Consider the following 25,449-nt stretch of genomic DNA (forward strand, 5'->3'; position numbering starts at 1 on the left):
ATATATATATATATATATATATATATATATATATATATATATATATATATATATATATACGTGTGTGTGTGTGTGTGTGTGTGTGTGTGTGTGTGTGTGTGTGTGTGTGTGTGTGTGTGTGTGTGTGTGTATGTGTGTGTCATGCAATACCTGCCATTTGACTGAACTACTGGCGTTATTTGCTTCGGGTGTGAAGCAGATGTATGTCAGAGGAAGGTTACAAGTCATAAGGCAGTGTGAAACCTACATTCATTTTGTCTTTAATTTTTCTTTTTGGTGTCGGTCATTGCTTACTGGAGCACTGTATACGTCTGGCGGGCACATAAATCTGTCCTGTGAGAGTGATTTGCGGCTATTTATAGCATATATGGGACAGTTGAGCCATTTGTATGGACCGATAACTCTTGAAACGCTACTGTAACAAGAGGGAATTTTTTTATATATATGGAAGATCACTTGTCTTGGGAATTCCTTCATATACCTTCACATCTTACTTTCTCGAATTTCGCACCAAATTGAGGACTGCGAAACGCGTGTTTATGCTGTCTTTGTCACTGAAAGCCTGTAAGAAATCGTTTTGTACTGGATACGAAGATTAATGGAACATTTTTGACATTATGATGTTTCCTCGCGCAATTGGCCAGCAGAAAAAAAAGAACTATTAAATGCCATATGAACGTCCATTAGTATTTATTGCATATTTTTCAGCACTATGTAGTTTCCATTATGCAACTGACCAATGGATATCTATGAAGATACAGGGGAAAGTGTTCAGACTCACAAAATGAAAAATTTGTCTAACAATTTTTCGTTGCAATATGCTTTAGCTGGTAGACCTCAGTCCAAGGCTGTTGTATAATTCAAGATGATTTTTTTCATTCCAGTTCCAAATAAATTTTCATCGTGATCCATACAATAAATACCGTAAAAACGTGTTCTTGTGAGGGTTCGCCTTCAGGACAGCCCCACAATCGAAATGTTAATATCTGGTGCAGCTTTAGGTCAAGTGTTCTTTCAGTCCTTTCACTGAACTTACAGATGTTCTTTGATAACCAGTGGCCTCGTTTTCTCTCTTACTCCTTTCCATTTGTTTGTAAGCTGTCAAACTTGTCAGTCATCCTGCCTCCGGAATCCCTTCCCTACATGTCGATCTCGAAAAAAGTTTTCCTCTTCAATCTGCTGTAGAGAACTTCCTGGTTTTTGCATTGCTGCGTCTAAGTTTTCCTTCTATCATTTTCTTGGTCTTCCCACAGGTCTTTTTCCATCAGGTATACGTTCCAGAAGACTTTTGGGGATATGTACGCTCCTCTATTCTTTTTACGTAACCAAACGAACGTAGCCATCGTCTTTCAACAAATTTTAGAATGCTTTCCACCCCCGATTCAGTCATAATGTCTTCATTTCGTATTCTATCTAGTCTTGTAACACCCTTTATTAGCCTCAGTTATGTCGTTTCTGCTACTTGGAGCTAACTGAATTTCATGACCATAGGTCATAACTAATTTCAATATAATGGTAAAAATGATCGTTTTCACTTTTCTCCGTATATTCCTATCATTTGTCGCTTTTTTTAGCTCTTTGCAGTTTCGTAGGTAAGTTTTCTGGTACCTTGCAGATCAATTTGCATATCTAACCTTTCTCAGCATTCTCACCAGACGCCAGATAAACTGTCATGCCTCTCAGACGTCCTGCCTCAGGAATTACTTCCATATCTGTCGATCTTCAAATAAGAGGCTTTAGTCTACTGGTTCGTATTGACTGTCCTTCTTGCTGTCTTTCCTCGCTAACATCATTATCAAAATCGTAGTAGTGTTCTTGGTTGGAGAGATTTTATAGAGTAAAGCAATCTAAAGAACGTCAGAAAGATGAATACATCACTTGTTTCTAGATTTAAAAAGATGTTGTAATATCAAATTTCATCCAGTACTTCGTGAGTCTGGTTTTGTTAGTCATGAAACTGTAAGCGTTACAGCATTTTCAAGAGTGCGTAAAAAACGGAATAATTTTGTTGAGGCAATGTTGTTTTATTCATGAACGCTTCTAATGTTTATATATTCGCAGTTCAAAGCGCGTCACGTTCATGAAATATTCAGAGCGGCCGTCGTAGAAGAATAAACATGATTCTTCTAAAAACTAAGTAATTCCAATACTCGTCGAAAAAATAAAGCATTGGGTTTGGAGATCGAGGAACAATATGAACTGCAGCCAATAAAAAACAGATCTCAATGATATTCAGAAAAAAAATAACACGTGCTTGTAAGTACGAAAGCAAGAAACGATACAGCAATTACCTTTAGTAAAAATTGAAACGAAGCAGTACTGTTAGACAAACCTTTCGCTAACTGGAAACTTGCAAAGAAGAAAGCGAAACCGTCTCTTAACCACTCTAAATAATGCAGGAGACTTCGAGGAGAACGGATTGTCCAAAAACAGTGGTTGGTTTAAATCAGTGTTTTCCAGATGGATTCCTAGCGCCCCCCTCCTCCCGATACACACATGCGAGCTTTTTTTTTTTTTTTTTTTGCTTCAAGTTGAAAAAACAATATTATACACAAAAAATATGAATTTCACAAACGTGGTAACTGTAGGTTCCCTCTACGAGACTACGTGTTCTGTATAGGCGGCAAGCTAACGTTCAGACTTTTGACTCCTACTTTGGACTACGTAACAGGGCTATGCATTCATTTATATAATTCTAATGTCAATTTTATTATCTATAAAATGCATACGTGTCCCTTTACCTTAGGCTTAGTGTTTATTACATATATTTTGTCGTTGAGATTTAAAAAAAAAAAAAAAAAAAATAAGCAAGTTATTTATTGCTTAAAATTAAATGCTCTTGATGCCACCCTGTCGCCCCCCAACCGTCCCCTTTTGCCTCACCGCCCCCGATATCAATAAACCGCCCCCAGCGGGGCGGTACCGCCCACTTTGGGAACCACTGGTTTAGATTAAGTCAACTTTGTGTAACATGCGCTCTTGCGTTGAGTCGTTTCAAAAGGGCTAAAAGCTTTGATGTTCATCTCTGGACTGCACTAAACCAACTGAGACCTCCTTAAGCTAAAAGAATATTTAATTACAGGAAGGGGTAACAGTAATTAATTAGATAATACGCGAATAAAATAAACAACCTGTTAAAAGTGAAGACAAAGAGAAAAGGAGTAAAAAGAGTAAAAAGATCCATGAAACAAAGTTAGTGGATATTCCCAAGGAGGATTTTTTCTTGGTTTTAAGCGAAGCGCTATGCACATCATTATGCACGAGGAGACAGGGGTCATGTTGTTGGTCCTCCTTCATGAAATCTCATAAATCGTTTTAGAAATATGATTTCTCTTCTCTAGGCGCTTTGGTTGTCTCTTTTCATTTCTCTCTCACACACACACACATACATACATACATACATACATACATACATACATACATACATACATATATATATATATATATATATATATATATATATATATATATATATATATATATATATATATATATATATATATATATATATATATATAAAATTTATAATTTTTTTTTATTTCTTCGACATCTAAGAAGTCCGCAGAAACTAACCAAGGCTTTTATCTTATTCAATTTCTCTTATTAACAGAGTTTCCCAGAAGGCTGAACGTCCGAATGTTAGAGAAAATGAAAAACGGACATCATGACTTCAATGGTAATAAATCCATTAACAACAAAAGTCATAATTTTTCGTTATCTGACGATAGCTCTTCAGTCCTACAGATGAACGAACGATTGTTGGCCAACAAAGAAAATAAGGACGCTGTCCTCAACAACCTGCTTTCTCTTGTTGCTTGTGTTTAATAAAACGTAATAATGAATGTTATTTACCTTCTGGTGTCCATTACGTTTACCTTTGAAAAAGATTCAAAATAACGAGATTGAGTAAATGTTTTCCATGTCAATACGAGATGGAAACAACAATTTAGTTTTGTTAGCAAGACATTTAATTCGTGTCTGTTTGCTTTAGTGAGGTTAACCTTTCCTCATTTATTTAATTCCAGCAAAGGCATTATACGCAGACCAGAGGGATGATATTCGGGGAAAGCAAAACGACTTTTTTTCACTGAATAATTAGTTGACGCAATTTTCTGCCTACCAGCGACGCGTTGCTGTCCTCATCTCTGGAATAACTAAAACGGCATTTACTACTGTGTATAATCAATTAAAATCCACATTTGTGTATATGAATAAAAGCTGTATTTTGAAACAATAAAAGTCAAAAGATTAAAAATATCGTGCATGTCTGTCCCTCTTTTATTTAAGAATCACGAGGTTGTCATCTTAAGAAAACCGTAGAATAAATCAAATGTCTCCAAGAAAAGTAGAATGACTGATTGATTTATTGGTTGATTGATGAAATTTAGCTGTCAAACCAAGCACTGGGGCATTTTCGACTACCCAGCGCTTAAGAACAGAGTGTGTTGGGCTGGTTAGACAAGGAAGTTGAGGAGATTAAAAAAATAAAGGAGATTAAGTAAAAAGTTGGCTTTTAAATTCACCTCGTCTGTTGTTGTATGTGTGACTTTTAAAAGGGTTAAAAGATATCTGATGATTATATTTATATGAACTAGTATTAAGATTCTGCTATCTATTTAATATTTAACATAACCATGCTCGCTCTATATGAGGGATGTGTACTAAAATTTCTATCTCTTGAGCCCTGTTATAGCAGACATTCTGCTATTTTGGATGTTTGTTACGAGGTTTCCACATCCTCAAGCTGTGGATTTCAAGACTTTTTTCTTGAGTGTAAATCTTGATATACTGCTAAAGATACGCTAAAACGTATCAAGAGTTACAGCCAAGGAAAACGTCTTAATTTATCTTCATCTTCAAAGGGCGTGACCTGTCCGTCACAGTCTTCATCCTCTCATCTGTCGTAAGATACTGGCTCAGGTGATTGGTTTTCCTTTCGATTTCGGAGTGGATGGAGGCAAACAATATTCTTTTTTACAGAGAGAGAGAGAGAGAGAGAGAGAGAGAGAGAGAGAGAGAGAGAGAGAGAGAGAGAGATGGAAATCACACGGAGAGAACATTTTTAAAATCTCCCGTTACTGGACTACTTATTGAAATGTAATTTCTTGTAAAATTACCATACCTGCTGATATCCGTGGAATGGCCGAAACAGCAGTTTAGGAAGGATAGTGAATGGAAGAGTATAGCAACAATTTCCTTGGTTTTTATAAGAGTTCTTAGATACGGGAAAGAGGACACTTGTTGTATTAGAAAAATAAATGCCAAAAAGGCATCAACATTCCAATAGTGTTGCATACAGGTTAGACTGTCTGAAAATTATATATATATATATATATATATATATATATATATATATATATATATATATATATATATATATATATATATATATATATATATATATATATATATATATATGTGGGTGTGTGTGTGCGTGTGTGTATAAAGTAATTGTTATAGCCACAATGTCCTCTTAACTTCTCGAATTCTTCACACGTTTTTGGATACGCTTGTCACTACAAAGCCTTAAGATCCAAGTGCAAGGAATATGAAGAAATCATGATGTCCAGTAGAGGGGAAACGACCCCAGGTCCCCTAATCAGAATGAGCTCCCATTGTCGACCTGGCCATGGGATGTTAAGAGGGTATTGTGTCTATTATAATTACACATGTATCTGGTAAAAGTGACCAAAGGATTCTACATACATATATATATATATATATATATATATATATATATATATATATATATATATATATATATATATATATATATATATATATATATATATATATATACATATATATATATATATATATATATATATATATATATATATATATATATATATATATATATATATATATATATACATATATATACATATATATATATATATGATTATTATCACTTTTGTACGTGATTCATTTATCACACATTACCACAGGTGAAAAATAAGAAACAGGTGTAGGTCTGACCGGTTTCGACTTTATTTCAAGCCATTGACGAAGGACTGATACAGAGTGTGAAAGTCACAAATATATATACTACAAGAACAGTACTAACGAACATACACAACCGTTAGAGGCTCCATATACCCACTCTGGCCGGTGTCGAGTTAGGAGTGGCCTTAAAACTCATTTGGCTAAAAATCACAATAGACTCTCAGGGGACATTGCTGATAAACAGACCATACCCCACCTCCGATCCACACCTGACAGGTGTCATGGAGGCGGAGTTTGGAAACTCATTAACCTTACTACCCTCGTACTGTGTTTACAAATATGATAATCCTATTTTCATATATCTCTACTGCCTACCTTAAAGTTTAAACAATTTACAAATTTCTTTTGATATTAAAGGATCAAGTTTATACATCCCTTGACTGATATTCATATTATGGTTGTAACTTTCTTTTTATGAAGCTAGATTCAATGATGTTCCTTTCCAGTGCATTATTAGAATATACAATCCTTTTGCCCCTTCCCAGTTGATAGCATGATTGTTCTCACTAACATGTACAAATATACCACTGTTCCCTTGTGCATATCTCACACATTTCTTATGTTGTTCAATTCTTTTTTTCAGTGCTTTCCCGGTTTGGCCAATATAAAAGTTGTCACCAAGACTTACACGGAATTTTATATACACACCCTTTAATATTGTCTGGGGAGTTCTTGATAAACGTACATTTTTCATTGTTGTATTGTTCTTAAATGCGAAATTAACACAAAATTCTTAAGTAGATGAGGATATCTTTCATACTATTATTATAAGGCAGAACAAGCAAATTTTTTGTGTTGTAAGTTCTTTCTGGTTTTGATACAAAGTCTTTTTGCCGCTTCATATGCACTGTTTAATACACTATCAGGATATTTCAATTTCTTGCCTGCATTCCTAATCTTATCTATTTCATCATCAATATATTCAGGGCTACATACCCACTAATGCTCTTAAAAACATAGATGAAAACACTGACTTTTTAACCTTATTGCTTTGTCAGAATAGAAATCCACAGGAAGAAATGTTAGTGGGTTTCTATACACACTATATTTAAACCCACTACTATTTCTTCGTATGATGACATCCAGAAACAGTAAGCACCATCATTTTCCATTTCCATCGTGAATTTAATTGATGGTACTAATTGATTTAACTTAGCAAAAAGTTTTTACATCTTGGTTCCCTGGCCATACACAAATTATGTCGTCAACATACCTAAACCATGTTACATTACAATGGGATTATGTTGTTTAATATCTTTCTTTTCAAAAAAAAGTCCATATATAAGTTACTTAACACTGGGGATAGAAATTTCCCCATTGCCATACCAAAATTTTGTGAGTAAAATTTACCATTAAATTCAAATTTACAATCTTTTACACATAATTTAATCAGTTCAATTAAAGTACTTTTAGAAAATGGGATATCCAGCTGTGTGTTCTCTAACAATTCAGATAAAAACGCCATCAGATCATCTATTATTTGTGAATAGTGATACAACATCAAAACTTACAAGCCTGGATTCACTATTAATCTCTACACTATTTAGTTTATTTATCAGGTCCATTATTCTTGATATTTGCATTTGAGATGGTACCTACTAATGGGTTGAGAATATCTACTAAGTACTTCGCTAGCTTGTATGTGTAAAAGATTGTAAATTTGAATTTAATGGTAAATTTTACTCACAAAATTTTGGTATGGCAATGGGAAACCCTCTATCCCCAGTGTTAAGTAACTTATATATGGAATTTTTTGAAAAGAAGATATTAAACAACATAATCCCACGTAATGTAACATGGTTTAGGTATGTTGACGACATAATTTGTGTATGGCCAGGGAACCAAGATGTAAAAACTTTTTTGCTAAGTTAAATCAATTAGTACCATCAATTAAATTCACGATGGAAATGGAAAATGATGGGTGCTTACTGTTTCTGGATGTCCTCATACGAAGAAATAGTAGTGGGTTTAAATATAGTGTGTATAGAAAACCCACTAACATTTCTTCCTATGTGCATTTCTATTCTGACAAAAGCAATAAGGTTAAAAAGTCAGTGTTTTCATCTATGTTTTTAAGAGCATTACGGGTATGTAGCCCTGAATATATTGATGATGAAATAGATAAGATTAGGAATGCAGGCAAGAAATTGAAATATCCTGATAGTGTATTAAACAGTGCATATGAAGGGCAAAAAGACTTTGTATCAAAACCAGAAAGAACCTTACAACACAAAAAAATTTGCTTGTTCTGCCTTATAATAATAGTATGAAAGATATCCTCATCTACTTAAGAATTTTGGTGTTAATGTCGCATTTAAGAACAATACAACAATGAAAATGTACTTATCAAGAACTCCCAGACAATATTAAAGGGTGTGTATATAAAATTCCGTGTAAGTCTTGTGACAACTTTTATATTGGCCAAACCGGGAAAGCACTGGAAAAAAAAAGAATTGAACAACATAAGAAATGTGTGAGATATGCACAAGGAACAGTGGTATATTTGTACATGTTAGTGAGAACAATCATGCTATCAACTGGGAAGGGGCAAAAGGATTGTATATTCTAATAATGCACTGGAAAGGAACATCATTGAATCTAGCTTCATAAAAGAAAGTTACAACCATAATATGAATATCAGTCAAGGGATGTATAAACTTGATCCTTTAATATCAAAAGAAATTTGTAAATTGTTTAAACTTTAAGGTAGGCAGTAGAGATATATGAAAAATAGGATTATCATATTTGTAAACACAGTACGAGGGTAGTAAGGTTAATGAGTTTCCAAACTCCGCCTCCATGACACCTGTCAGGTGTGGATCGGAGGTGGGGTATGGTCTGTTTATCAGCAATGTCCCCTGAGAGTCTATTGTGATTTTTAGCCAAATGAGTTTTTAAGGCCACTCCTACCTCGACACCGGCCAGAGGGGTATATGGAGCCTCTAACGGTTGTGTATGTTCGTTAGTACTGTTCTTGTAGTATATATATTTGTGACTTCTCACACTCTGTATCAGTCCTTCGTCAATGGCTTGAAATAAAGTCGAAACCGGTCAGACCTACACCCTGTTTCTTATTTTTCACCTGTAATGTGTGATATATATATATATATATATATATATATATATATATATATATATATATATATATATATATATATATATATATATATATATATATATATATATATATATATATATATATATATATATATATATATATATTTTATATATATATATATATATATATATATATATATATATATATATATATATATATATATATATATATATATATATATATATATATGTATCTTAAAGTTAAAAGTTAAAAGTCAAAGTCCTCCTGGGGCTCTGTAGGCTCATAGGGAAGGCACTAGTCTCCTGTTTCTTAGGCTGACAGCCAGCGGAACATGCAGACACTGTTATTCAAGGTGACTGGGGAATCACAATCAGTCAATGCACTGCTCAACTTGATATCTATGGAAGTAGTGCCAACACAATTGTCCACAAAATAGGGTATTCAAAGTCTTATGCCCACTGAGTTCCTTCACACGTACCACCATTGCAGGCATCACCGCATTTTGCTGCCGGCTAAGGCGCAGGAGATCAGACAGATTTCCTTGCTCTTGTTCTTTTTCTTCTTTTGGTGATGATAGACACTTTTTCCATCAATAGTCCAGCAGAACCTCAGAAAGCATGCTTTGACGTCATTATGAAGTTTTTATGTGGATTCTTCATCTTTAGGAGCAACCTGAATCAACCTGAATCAGAATCAGCCAAAATGGCCGCCAGCCTTTTCTGATAATTCCATTTTGGTACATAAGCTTGAACCCATGAGGAATTTTTTGTACAGGTAAAAAAAAAAGTTAGCATCAAATCTCACGATCTCTTGAAAGTAAATGATAAATAGTTGTCAAAAGTTACAGAAATTTGGTTTTCAGCTACTTTCTCAATTAAGATTATAAGTTTAGTGTCTTTGCCCATGATTTACGGTCCTAGAATCCAAATATGATGAGTCAAAGAGGTTTTCCTTTATGAATGTTCACATAAATTAAATGAAAAAGTCACCTGTTATCCATAGAAAATACGCTATTCACCCAGTCCTCAACTTGAAGCACATCGTATCCCGATTCCGGTATCCAAAATTTAATTATTTTACAGGAATTTCATTATGCTGTTTATTCCTCTTTTTTTATGTCACTTATTACTATTCTTCTATACTCTATATTGTAGACAGCTGAGGTGTTAAATGAATTTGATATATATTTAGCAATAGTTTCTTTCTTCCAGGTGAAGTTTGAAAAGTAGAAGTTTTTCATGATGGATTCATCTGATCTAGAGGAGAATAATTCTTGTCTCTTCAACTGTACTGATCCTTCCAACAAAGTAATTACTGCCACTAGAACTAGAATTGAAACAATTATTCGTAGTAGTAAACGTCGAGGTGATGGGCTGCATGGAAACCTCTCAGACACACAGTCAATTTTTTGTCATAAGAACTGTATATCTACTTATACATCTGAACACCATATTAGAAGGCATGAACAGGCCAAGCAAGAAGCCCCTCCATCCAAGAAGACAAGAAGGTCCAATACTGAATTTCACTTCCAAAAGTACTGCCTCTTCTGTGGTCATCTGTGTGAAACGATAGATCCTCGCAATCCCCATCGATGGAGGAAAGTGGTGCAGTGCAAAACAGCAGATAGGGACAAAGGCCAAACTTCCTTTAAAGGGGGGATTTTAGAGGTTGGTGACCAGCTCAATGATAAGTTAGCTAATGACATTCGTCTTCGAATCCAAGTGGCACTGTCTGACTTGCATGCTGGAGATGCGCAATATCATCTTGATTGCTATAATTCCTTCATGTCTCCAAGAGCTATTCAATCTTCCATCCGAAAGACAATGACAACAGAAGATGCTGACACAGCCCTTTACAGGCTTTTTAAAGAGATGGAATGGAACAAGAATCACATCTGGAATTCAAGAACTGCTCCAAATTTATATTCCTTCGGTGGGGAAAAGCTGTCACGTCGTCATCTTGTACAACATGTTACAAAGCACTGTGGATCTGACAAAATAAAGTTGTCTGGAAATGGATATGCTAGATTACTTGCATTCAAAGGGCATACACCAAACTTTCTACGCACAGTGGAAGACACAGAGGAGGCATATAAAGAAATGAATCACATTGCAAAGAGCATCATACAAGAGATAAAAAAACTAAAGTCAGATAATAAAACATATACAACACAGCTATCAAAAGAAATTGCAGGAGAGGCAGTAAGTCCAACTCTTCCCAATCTTTTGGAAGCCATCTTACCAAAATTAGCCCATACCAACGAAAGCATTTTCATTGGAAATATTGTAACAAGTTTTATTACAAACAAGCCAACAGGCCTTCAAATAGCTCTTGGGGTATTACTCAGAGAGAAGCAGTTGATAGGTCAGTGTCATTCTTTTGGCATTTGTGCTTTATGTGATGAAATACTCCGTTTTAAGGCGTCAGCTGCACATGGTGCATCCAACAAAGCAGAATTCCAAGGATTGTTTAACAGTGAAAGTGGATTAATTCAGGCAGTGGCTGACAACTATGATGCTAATGTTTCCTCCCCCTTAGCTCTTGCTCTGCTTTGATTCAGACAAATGAGCACCAGTTTTCATGATTTTTCTTTATCAACTCTGGAGGATTGCTCAGATCAGACAAGGCCAGTGCAAAATGTCAAAATTGGAAGACAGCAGATGATTGAATTTGAATTTAGATGGCCAAAAAAGCTTTTTAACAAGACCTTAGTTAAGAAGGTGACAACAATGGTGTCAACCAAGAAAAGTATTAAACTGGATGGAAAGCCAGTGTATGATCAGTAAATTGATCTATATTTATTTTCAACAAAGTAGGGAAATTGACATCAAGGATGTTTCGTATCATATTTGGGAGGATCTTTATTTGATGAAGTGGTAAGATGCGCACGCATCAAAAGTTTCCAAACTCCAGGTTGAACAATCAAGTAGAGTCCATGGTACACCAGATATTGTCATCGTCGACGGATGTGGTCTGTTATGGACCATACATTGGTCCACAAATGGAACAACCAAAGATTTTGTGACCAACTTTATTATAGGAACCATCAAGTACCATCTAGCACATTGTGATGTTTACCTAGTGTTTGACAGGTACATCAAGAATAGCACGAACAGATGACTAAAGCACCTCGGTCAGGTAATGATGCAAGCCGAAGGTATGAGTTGAAATTAAGCACAACCTTACCTGGAGAGAAAGTGATACTCAATGTCACCTTCAACAAAATGCAACTCATTGATTTGATATGTCAATAACTTCAGGACCACATACAGAGTAATCAGTCAAAACTGGTAATAACGGGAAAAGATCCTATATACACCACTACAAATAAGGAACAATTCCATTCTACACAGACAGGATCTGAAAATAAATCATGAGGAAGCTGTTGTCATCATCATCCATCATTTAGTTCGTATTGCGTCAGGTTACTCGCACATCAAAGTGATCTGTGATGACACCGATGTTTTTATCCTTCTCATTCATTTCTGCACTGAACACAAAATGGCTGCAAATGTTAGCATGGAGAGTCCATGTGCTGGTCGAACAACAATAGGCATTCGTCAAACAGCACTGAAACACAAATGCATCACAAAGTGCCTGCCTGCTGTGTATGCCCTGACTGGGTGTGACACAATTTCGTTCATATATGGAATTGGAAAGGTCACAGCTTTAACAGTGTTGATGGGTGGACATGACCTACCCTTGCTTGGTCAACTGGAAGCGGACAAAAGCAATTTAAATTCAGAGGCAACCTCTTTCATTGCTGCATGTTATGGTATCAAACATGAAGATAACATGAACAGTCTCCGTCGCCAGCTGTGGAAGTGAAGGATGGCAAACAAAAAGATAACCTCTTCTCCAAAATTGAAGTCGCTGCCTCTTTCACACGATGCATTTGTGCAACATGTACTTCGCTCTCATCTTCAAGATATTATATGGGAATCGGCGATGCATTCAGGCCCCCAAGACCTTTACCCTAGGCAATGGATGGCATCATGATGAAGATGGTGTGACAATCCATCCGACAACACCGACTTCAGATGTATCTCCCGTTCAAAGCTTTGAGCATTTTGCACCTTATTAAATGTGGATGTTCTAGCAATCGTCAGTGTTCTTCGGGAAGGTATGGTTGTGTTATAGCACAGATGTCCTGTTCAGTGTTTTGTAAATTTAATGCTGGACCAGATTGTTACAATGAACACACCAAAACAATGTACGATGCCACAGAAGAAGATGATGATTGAACATAAAGATTTATGTTAATTCAAATATTAAAGAATATTTTAATGTAAAAAGAAGTATTTGAGTTGCTAAATATAATTCATAATTATGTGTATGAGTTCCAAAACAAATATAAATGTGACTTGTTTTGCAAATGAACACTTGATTACCAGAAATATCTACAGGTTAGTTTTTTATACGTTCTGGAATTGAGGACTTTTGGTTTTGTGAATTATTTATATGTTAATTTATTACTTTAATTGCTTCTTCAACCCAAAAAGCAAGCTTTATGCAGATATAAAAATTACTCTATATTACGTAGTAAACAAATTAAGATATGACCGAAAACATGATTTGTACATTGTTGTTGATCATTATTTAATGTTGTGGCCATTATGAATCTGATGCTGATTTCATACATACATTTTTATTTCATTATTTTTTTTTCAACTTCTTGGTGTTTTGAAACATATTTATAGATGACAAAACTGTGATTTGCAATGAAAATACTGCTGAAAACCAAAATTCAAAATAAATTATGGCTATTAATTCAGAAAAAGTTGAGAATTATTTGGTATTTATTTTTTAGTAATCGGGTAAAATGATATTAATTTTCATTATACGCTTTTTATTTCATCATATTTAGAGCCCTTTACCTTGAAAACAAAGGCTTAGACATCAAGATCACGTTTCTAAATGGTCTGCAAGTGAAGATATGGAATTTATGGTATTTATCAGAAAGGCGTGACGGCCATTTTGTTTATCGCCTTTTGACTCAGAATAGCCCAGAGATGAAGAATCAACTATGAAACTTCATAATGACGTCAAAGCATGCTTCCCTTAAAAAGTGGGGTTTGGCAACAGGACTACAAAGGGAATTCTATCACTGCACTTTGTTTGGAACGTACCTCAGTCACAAAACCCCTTTTGATATCTGATTATACTGTAGCCGTCTGTAGGAACTTATTGAAAACACGACATAACACGGAAAAGGTTAACGATACCGCACCCGAAATTTTAAATTATTTTGAACGAAAATCGGCTAAGAAAAAGATTGTTGTATTATTTACTGAACGCCCTCGTGTGCGTGTGTGTATGTATATATATATATATATATATATATATATATATATATATATATATATATATATATATATATATATATATATATATATATATATATATATATATATAGATATATATATATATAGATATATATATATATATATATATATATATATATATATATATATATATATATATATATATATATATATATATATATATATATATATATATATATATATATATATATGTATATATATATATATATATATATATATATATATATATATATATATATATATATATATATATATATATATATATATATATATATATATATATATATATATATATATATATATATATATATATATATATATATATATATATATATATATATATATATATACATATATATATACATATATATATATATATATATATATATATATATATATATATATATATATATATATATATATATATATATATATATATATATATATATATATATATATATATATATATATATATATATATATATATATATATATATATATATATATATATATATACATATATATATATATATATATATATATATATATATATATATATATATATATATATATATATATATATATATATATATATATATATATATATATATATATATATATACATACATATATATATATACATATATATATATATATATATATATATATATATATATATATATATATATACATATATATATATATATATATATATATATATATATATATATATATATATATATATATATATATATATATATATATATATATATATATATATATATATATATATATATATATATATATACATATACATATATATATATATATATATATATATATATATATATATATATATATATATATATATATATATATATATATATATATATATATATATATATATATATATATATATATATATATATATACATACAATATCATATAACTTTCCAAATTTTCCTGACGATGCTGTTTTGATATATCAATTTTAACTTAACATTCAACACTGATTTTAGCTTATGGCCATAAATACCTCTACAAAAATGATGCTAAGTCATAAAGATATTGATATCACATCTCATAAGTCATAACAAGAGTGGAGTCATAAAACGGATTTTAGTCATCAAAAATATAAGAACCATTTTTACCACTAGGAGAAAGGATACACACACACACGCATATATATATATATATATATATATATATATATATATATATATATATATATATATATATATATATATATATATATATATATATATATATATATATATATATATATGTGTGTGTGTGTGTGTGTGTGTGTGTGTGTGTGTGTGAGTGTGCGTGTGTTTGTATAAACCAATTTTCCATAATTTTCCGTGACCCTAATACGCTGTCAGCTTATTCTTGAAAAAAGAAGAATTGGTTAATGGCAGATGCAGGCAGGAAATTTGAATTGCAGATGAGGTTTTGAGTTTGGTGTGGGCCTGATTTTGTTTGATGTGGAAGAATTTATCACCAAAGAATGCTATGGAAGAGACTCTCCAAAAGAAATTTTATCCACAACCCTGTAAAAAAAATTTAACAAGGTAAATTCTATGTCCTGAACCTTTTTTGTCCAACTTGTTTTCAGTGGTCATTTGTCAGACAAATAAGATATTAGAAGCATATGTAAAACCTCTGAAAATGTATACGAATTTCTGTTTCAGCATTGCCCCCAGACAGGGGAAGAACTCCGAAGTAGTCGGGATGTGAAGTTCTTGCCCAGATCTGGATGTGAGTCTTTCCGAAGACGGTCTGAAGACTGGACAACAGTATCTGATGACCATTCGCTGAGATAAATAGCTTCGGGAAAAATGGACCCTTTAGCGAGGAACTTGAGACCAATTCCGGCCTGGAAAGAAGCATCTACAGTTCCGTTTCCAATCAAATCCGGTGTTTTCCTATGACCCTAGTAGTGCAGTAATACCTCGTCAACGGTCGAATCTGGCGGGTCATAACCAGTTAGGAGAAGAGAGATGTTCAGTAACCTTCTTTCAAATAGATTTGTTAAGAAAAACTTGCTACACCACACACTCACGCACAAAACCAACTATTGAAATAAATCGAAATACAAAACAGTGATTGAAAACTAAACGGTCTTTGAATCTGTAGGGTTTTCACCATTTATTATTATTATTATTATTATTATTATTATTATTATTATTATTATTATTATTATTATTATTATTATTATTATTATTATTTCTAACGTTAAGACGTTTTACTGAAAGAGGGTAGCTTCAAAGCAAAGGAAAGAAACGATCACTGCCACATTAACGTTTAAGCAGCTGAATCGTGGATTAACTAGCTGTACAGATAACTTCCACGAAACTATCTGCTTTCACTCCCACACAGAAGGCCCATCTACACACAGTGCGCTATTTACTTATATTTCGCACGCATACGTTGCTTCCTGAAATCCAAAAGAAAGGCTAGTGCGGTAAGTACACCTCACTTGGTGAACCGTAGGTATATTTGATAGAAGGGTGTTAGCAGCGTCCTTTCAGCCCTTAACTGCACTGAATATTAAGCCTTTTACTTTACCTCCTTTCCCGCTTTCTTTCTTCACTCTTGCTGTCCAGCTCCTCTATTCGTTACTCCTTAGTGCAGTTGTGAAATTTTCTCCCTGGTCCACCTTCAGAACCTTGCACTTCATGTCCATTGTTCTTTGGATCTCTTTATCTTGCTTTCCAATCACTCCAACTCCTTTTCTCTATATTGAACTGAATGACTGAAAGTGCCCCAATGTTTGGCTTGATAGTGTACGTTTCATAAATGAATAAATTTCCTAGATGCTGATGCTCCTCTTTTCCTAAACCTCTTTTACTTCATCTATTAATCCCCACATGGGTCTTCCTCTCATCTTTCGTTCCATCAAGCACTAATGAAAATCAGACATTAAAAACCATTAATCTGAGGAGCAAACTTCACAGAATAAGTGTCTTATCCTATTTATAAAAATAAAAAAAGGAGAAAGAAAGGACAATAGTAATAAAAAATACAACATAGAAAACAACAAAAAGATCATTCTTCATCTAAACTACTGCATATAAGTCAGAAAATAAATGATAAAAGACATCCTGTACTTGATATCACGAGCTTCTCACTGCCCGGATCCAGAGCCATTGTTTGAAAATGGCTAAAGGAAGCGATTGCTCTGTAAATTCAATAACTCACAACAATTTTTTTAATAAAAACTCGTACCTAGGAGGAAAATCACACTTGATCCAGTCACTGATACATTTATTTTGGAAATTTTGTCAATAAAAGACTAACATTCATATCAACATTTTTGTTTCTGATATCAATATTCTGCTGAGGCATTCTTATAATTATTGTCAATAAGAACCTCCTCTGACTCAGCAGTCTGACTTTCATGGATTTCTTTGTTCATATGATGTTGACCAAATGCATCGATTTTCTTATAAATTCTGGCAATGGAAGGCTTGCAAATTTCGTATATATGAGAGGAATATTTCTGTCAGCATAATCAGAGAAACTCACTTTTTTCTCTGATTGTCTTTGCCATTTGAAGATTTTAAAAGGAAATATGCGGCCAAGAGCATTCATAGAATCTAGTCCGGAGAATGAAATGAAATTGTCTTAGTAAGAAATTAACAGCAATTAAGCCAATGTCGGCAGTTCTGAATTCTTTTATTACCCATTCTTCATTTCATATCAGTTAGTCTTTGATATTTTATTTTGTTTTTCAGATCATGTCCAAATGAATATTGAAAATAATGTTAACTCGGCGTTTCATCAACACATTCTTTCATCTAAGATCATGTCACCTAACAGAACTCACATAGATTCGAGTTAATTGGGTGTTTCTTTCATTCCTTCCTCTGAACTCATTCCCGAAGGCTCTCTTCGACACTGACTGTCTGAGATCTAACAATTTGTCTCGCAAGTTGCATGACTGCAAGGGGAAATTCCTTTGGAGTTCACGCTCAACTCTTTGTGAAATGAATGTTCCCTTTCCCTGTGTGAGATCTTTTGCCTTGTAAATCACTGTTCTCCGAGCCCTCACCCCTCAAACACCTCCCCCCACTACCACCACCCCGCCTCTTTTGACATGATAGTAATGATAAAGAAAATGTTATATTTATTGCACGGTCAATCAGACATCCACAGGACATTCCCATCCCTTTGATGGGAATGTCCTGTGTGTCAATTTCCATAAGAGAGATAAGGGGAGAGTGGTGGTGGCGGAACTTCGTTTATTCTTAACAACGCAGTGAATTGACGGCGTAGAAAAAATTTAAATCTTATTTTATGCTGTTATATATAACTTATATATAACACAAGTTCTTTAATATGAAAGTCCTCTGAAATCCGCTTATACTACCACAGTCTCCTATTCTTTTTTTTTTTTTTTGACGTGACACAGACCTAGAATTATGGAATGACTTCTGGATATTTTTTTCTTCGTGTTTACTTCTAACCTTTTATAATGAAAAAAAAAAAAAATAAATTCCGCAGTGTCTGTCGTTATCTAGGAAGGATATATTAATGAATACAAGTGTCATGCTTGGAAGAAAGTTCAATGTAGAAAAAAAAAGAAAAATGAAACAAAGGGAAAATCTGGTGCAATGACTACTGCTCTGTCCTGGAAGGGACTTTCTTTCACAAAAATAATATCAATACAATTCTGGTGCTTCAGCAGACTCTCTGACTTTAAAGAAAGCAACCATATATGCGGAAGGGGAACAGAGACAGAAAATTAACTGAATAATGACATTAGGTAAATATATATATATATATATATATATATATATATATATATATATATATATATATATATATATATATATATATATATATCTATATATATTTATATATATATATATATTGTTACTGCTCTGCTTCTAATACTCTTAAAAATTATTAGTTAGAGAAAACGTAAATATTTAGATTACCCAAGGCAATTATTCAAACACTGATCAAATTAATAAAAATATTATTTAATATTTAATTTAGTATTACCGAAAAATCAAATAAATATATATAGTAGTGAAATCACTGGATACTTATGCAATACTAAACGTATTAACCTCTTCACACAAAGAAATACATAAGACAATAAATTCATAATAACGAGTAAATACTCTACACAGCACTCATAATACAGAGTAAACACTCCTAATGCTAAGTCACGTACATATAAGAAAAATACAAGAGAATCAATACTTTACCATACTAAGGCATATAACTTTTTTCACTTACATCCTTTCGTAATATTAGTTAGTATAATTCACAACTTGTCAATACAATTCCAGGAGACACACTGGTACGTACGAGACTAAGTAGCCAATAAACTTTTAAAGGATCAAACATCAGAACTTTACTCTTTTTAGAAAACAAGGAGGAAAAATACAATAACATTACACTCCTAATCAAACCTACACTGCCATCTATTGGATGACCTCGTCATCTCATACGAAAACAAATACAAATAAGTCAAGTTATAACATACCTCCTCTTTAAAATCATCATTATAACCAATGAGGATAAACAAAAATTACAATTCATAATATAACAAAGACAAATTCTTACAATTTTACATAACAGGATGCCTGGATAAAAAATCTGCACAAATTATCCTTTCCCTTGATGTGATTCATGTAGATCATAGTCTTGCAAGGATAACCACCATCTCATTAGTCTCTTGTTTCTTAGTCTTCATTTTCTGCAAAACGTAAGTGGCTGATGATCAGTATATACTTCAATAGTGTATGACGAATGAAGATAAGTATCAAACTTCTCCAGATAGCCAAAAGTAGGTAAGAGCTTCCTTTCTATTAGGTTATGTTAGTTACGCTGATGGGGTTTAAACTTTTGTTAGCTGTAATCACTGGATGTAGTAAGAAGTCTTTGCTTCTCTGCAGAAGAACTGCTCTACCCAATCTCACTGGCATCTCTGAGGATAAACGGACTTCCAAAATCAGGAGATTTGAGAACTGGGCTTGAGACTAACAAAGTCTTAGCCTTGTCGAATGCCTCCTGGCACTCTGAGTCAATGGAACTTTTCTTTGCTGCTTGTCAATCACTCAAAAGAAAAGAGAGTTCACGGAGAAATTCTTACAGAAATCTTCTGTAACCACCCAACCATCCCCTAAGAAGCGTTGAACATTCCCCAACGGTATTACTGCAGTTAAGATGGCATTAACCAAACATTAACCCTTTACATCATCTCCACTCCGACAACATATCCAAGATACTGAATTCGGGCATAAACCAAGTCACTTCTTCGCCAAATTCAGTGTCTCCTTTTCGACTTCCAACCGAGCGGAATACCTTTCTGCGTCTCTAGTGGCTATCCTTCTTCATCTGTAAAAACAATAATGTCGTCCAAATATACTGCAACATTGGATAAATCCTCAAACATCATTCATGAGCCTTTGAAAATATCTGTAGCATTCTTTAATCAAAAGGTAACACCTTGTATTGAAAAGTCCACCAGGTGTTACAAACGATGAAGTTATGGGTTTTGTGGATTCTTGACAATGGTAGTTGATAGTAACCTTTAAGAAGATCTATGCGACCATAAATTTTGATGAGCTTACCAAGTCAATAAGATCGTCAATTCTGAACGGATAGCAGTCAGAAACAGTAAGTTGGTTTACCTGACGATAATCTGTGCATAACGATATGTACCATCTGGTTTTCCTAAAGTACACATGGAGATGACCATGGACTATGGCTGAACTTCGGCCAAACCATGTTCTAGCAAGAAATCTACCTCTTTTTTCATGATGGTCTTCTGTATGGAGATACTCGATACGGAGCGCTCTTAACTGGAACTGAGCGATCTTAAGCTGCATCTCAACTTCCACAAGACTTGTTTTGTGTTGGTATGTCTCCATTAAATCGCTGGAAAGATTCCAACAACCTTTCTATATCCATATATTGAAGAGGTAAATGATGCAATTTAGATTTCAGATGGTTGATAGTGTCAGAATTGGATAATCTAACATCTGTTTTATAAGATGGTCATCAGATACCTGATCAGAAGACTTGTCAACAAGAACCAAGCTATTAGTGACAATAATACTTTCATTTTTCTCCTTAGCAGAATAAAGTTTTAATCTTTTATATTATTTTCCGATCTCTCCTTTTACCTGGAGTATATTTCATATACATTCTGATTCTTACTCATCACAGTAAATGGTCCTTCATATCTGCTTTCAAAAGTTTTCTTCATATAGTTAACATTAAAACTCTATTTCCAACTTTAAATTCTCTCTTCTCTGCTTAACTAATAAAATTTTTCTTCATGGAATGCTACATAAAATAAACAAATGTTGATGGGCGAACTTACGTGAATACTCAAGCTTTTTCTTAAATTCGTTGCATATTCTCCCAAACTGACATCTTCATTAAAGTCTAACCAAACATCACAATACTTTATGGTCCTCTAATTTGTCTTCCATAAGTAATTCCAGGAGAAGATCCAAGACTTTCTGATGTGCATTCACACGGCATATAAAACAAATGGCAAATCCTTCCTCCCAGTCTTTACCAGTTTCTTCACAAAACTTTAGTCAATCCTTCTTTCAGCGTCTGTTGAAATCTTCAAAACAACCTTGACTTTGAGGATGATATACACGTGGACATAGAATGTTTAATACCCATTATTTCATTACTTTTACTGAAATAATGTAGACGTAAATTAGTTCCACGATCGGTCTGTACAATCCTAGGTATTCCATATTGGTGAAAATCTTAACTAGATGAGAATTAATGTTTTAGCAGAAATATTACGCAGAGTACAGCATCTGGATACCTATGCTACTGCACATAACAGTCATCAAATACTGGTTTTGTTTTAGACTTCATAATGGACCAACACAATCCAAAATTATCTCAAATGGAACACTACATACAATCTGTGGAGATAAAGAACTGGTTACTGATTAGGTTTACCTACTTTTTGACAAGTATCACACTTACAAAATTTCTTTACATCTTCTCTTATTCCAGGCCAATAAAATATTTTGCAGAATATTGAAAGTGGTCTTCTTCACTCCAAGATGGGCAGATGTATTCACATGGGCAATCCGGATTATTTCTTCTCTCAATCCTTAAAGGTACAACTAATGGTAAAACCCATGAAGCATTAGCAGGGAGTAGATAGTGCTCTGTACTTTCTCATCAGTATTCTGTCTTTAAATAATAGCAAGTCGTTCTGTAGCAATTTTAACTCTCTGAAACAAGCTAAATTAAAAATTTGTTGTAAAGAATAATCATTAAGCTGGTTTTTATCTCTAATATCAAATTCTCTCATTTCAAACAGATTAAAACTCCTGAATCAAAAAAGGTTACACAATCTGTAAAAAAGATTCAACGAACCTCCTCCTATTATGTTTGTATTTATACAGTTTATTAACAGGTTACTTTTTCTGCCTTGTCTTCTATCAGAGGAGGCGTCTCTGCTCGTAGCTCCTCTATAATCACCTGCTTTAAAGTCAACAGCATCGTTCAAAATCAAATTCCTTGTAGTATCCAAAAATCCTCCAGGCTGTGTTCAAGGAGATCCATGACTGAAACATCTAGCATTCTCTCTTCTAGTTCCTTCACTGGATTTTCAATCAGAGAGTATCACAACAACAGGATCTGGAATCACTCTGGAACCAACGATATCATTTCCTAATAGAAAATCAATGTTAAAATATTAATGAGTCAACAACTCCTACAACAGTATTCTAAAGAGTGCAAATTACAAAACTGACAAAAATTGCTCTGGGTAAATTTCAATCCATAATGCTTCGTCAAATTACACTATCTTGAGTCAAAAGGATTCTCTATACCAGGAACTGCATCTCAACACCAAGCTAAATGTTACAGATTTTGTATCTCATTATCCTTACAGAGGTCCATTGGCACTTGATCTTAGAACACAAAGTTTTCCTTTAAAACAGAAAGGTTTAAACCTCTCTAACCATGTGGACTTTTCTTTACCAGCCTACACATTCTCATTAGAGAACAATACACTCCTGTCTTTTCTTTGTTTTTAAGTCATCAGGACAATTTCTTACTAACTTGTCAACCTCTTACAAAAATAACATTTCACAACTGTACTATTATTACTTGCAGCATTGTTCTTCCCTTGACCTTTATACGACTCCAGCACTTACATTATGTGGTGAATTCTGCAGTGATTTGCAAGGTGATGTATGTGGTGATCTCCTGGCTTGTTTCCCCTTTTAAATGGCTTTAACAGACCAAAATTCTCAATAGGTAGTAGTCTCTGCAAAATTGTCTCTTCTCTTTCAAAACAAATATCTTACATCAACAGGAATTCCTCTTAAAAATTGTTTCAAATAACATTAACTCTCTGTACTCTTCCAAACAACTCAACTGCTTTGAAATCCAAAATCATGAAGTTTAACAGTACTATGAGTATACTCTTTACATATGATTGTCTAAACATTTACTGAAACAACTAAAAGATAAAAAATCGATAATACTCAGGAGTAAGTTCATATATTTTAAAGTATATTATCCTGTGATAAAATCATAATCCTTGCACTCACTAGCATTCAAAGCTAAAAAGCAGACCTAAGGGCTTCCTAAAGGCATGTTGATAATCCACCCTCCAGTCATCAAACATACCAAATTTGTAGCTAACTAGCCTCAAAAAGTGAAAAAAAAATTCATCAGGTTCTGACTCATCAAATTTAGCCATAATCTTAGTAAACTGGCAACGATCAAGGTATACTCTCGTCAATAAGAGAAATTTTACGGCTCATACTTACAGCACTCTTGACCGAGACTTCCGAAAGATATATCTATTTTCTTTTCTCTATCTAAGCGGTTGCTTAGCTCAATTTCTTCCTTGAAGAAGAAACTTGGCGCTTTATCTTTCTTCTTTTTCTCTATCTAAGGACTGATCGCACCGACGATCAATTTCTTCCTTTTTAATCTGTCTTCCCTTTCTCTTTGGCCTCTTTCTCTTGATACTGAATTTCTAATCTTTTAACTCTAAGGCTGAACTACCTTCATCCATAAATCAAAAGGATTCTTCGGAGAGAACTCCATCATCGACTAACTTAGATATTACAGAACTCTTAATCTGAGATTTACCCACGCCTTTAGAGTTTGTCTTTAACAAACTTCGTAGTGACTGGCGATCTCTAACCAATCATCCTTTTTCACATCGGTCGCGGCTCAAATAAAATTCACAAGAAAATTTTCAACAAATCACTAATGTTAAAGGACTCCATAATTATCAACTTAACATACTAATGATCATGAGAAACTGCATTACAAGAAATTAATTTGTAAAATAGAAAAACCAATACGTCAATACGCATATTACAAATCTTGCACAATATCAATCATTACAAACAATTACCGAATATGGCAAACAAATGAATCTCGGACATTGCCCCCACTTATTCTGCTTCTAATAACTTAAATTATTAGTTAGAGAAACGTAAATATTTAGATTACCAAGGCAATTATTCAAACACTGATCAAATTAATAAAAATATTATTTAATATTTAATTTAGTATTACTGAAAATCAAATAAATATATATAGTGAAAATCACTGGATACTATGCAATACTAAGTATTAACACTCTTCACAAAAAGAAATACATAAGACAATAAATTCATAATAACGAGTAAATACTGAAATACACAGCACTCACTTAATACAGAGTAAACACTTCATAATGCTAAGTCACGTACATATAAGAAAAATACAAGAGAATCAATACTTTACCCATACTATTAATATAACTTTTTCACTTTACATCCTTTCGTAATATTAGTTAGTATAATTCACAACTTGTCAATACAATTCCAGAGACACACTGGTACGTATTTTGACTAAGTAGCCAAGTAAACTTTAAAGGATCAAAACATCAGAACTTTACTCTTTTTAGAAAAAAAGGAGGGAAAAATACCAATAACATTACACTCCCTAATCAAACCTACACTGCCATCTGATGGATGACCTCATCTCATACGAAAACAAATACAA

This window comes from Macrobrachium rosenbergii, chromosome 46, assembly GCF_040412425.1.
Source record: "Macrobrachium rosenbergii isolate ZJJX-2024 chromosome 46, ASM4041242v1, whole genome shotgun sequence".
NCBI classification, from domain to species: domain Eukaryota; kingdom Metazoa; phylum Arthropoda; class Malacostraca; order Decapoda; family Palaemonidae; genus Macrobrachium; species Macrobrachium rosenbergii.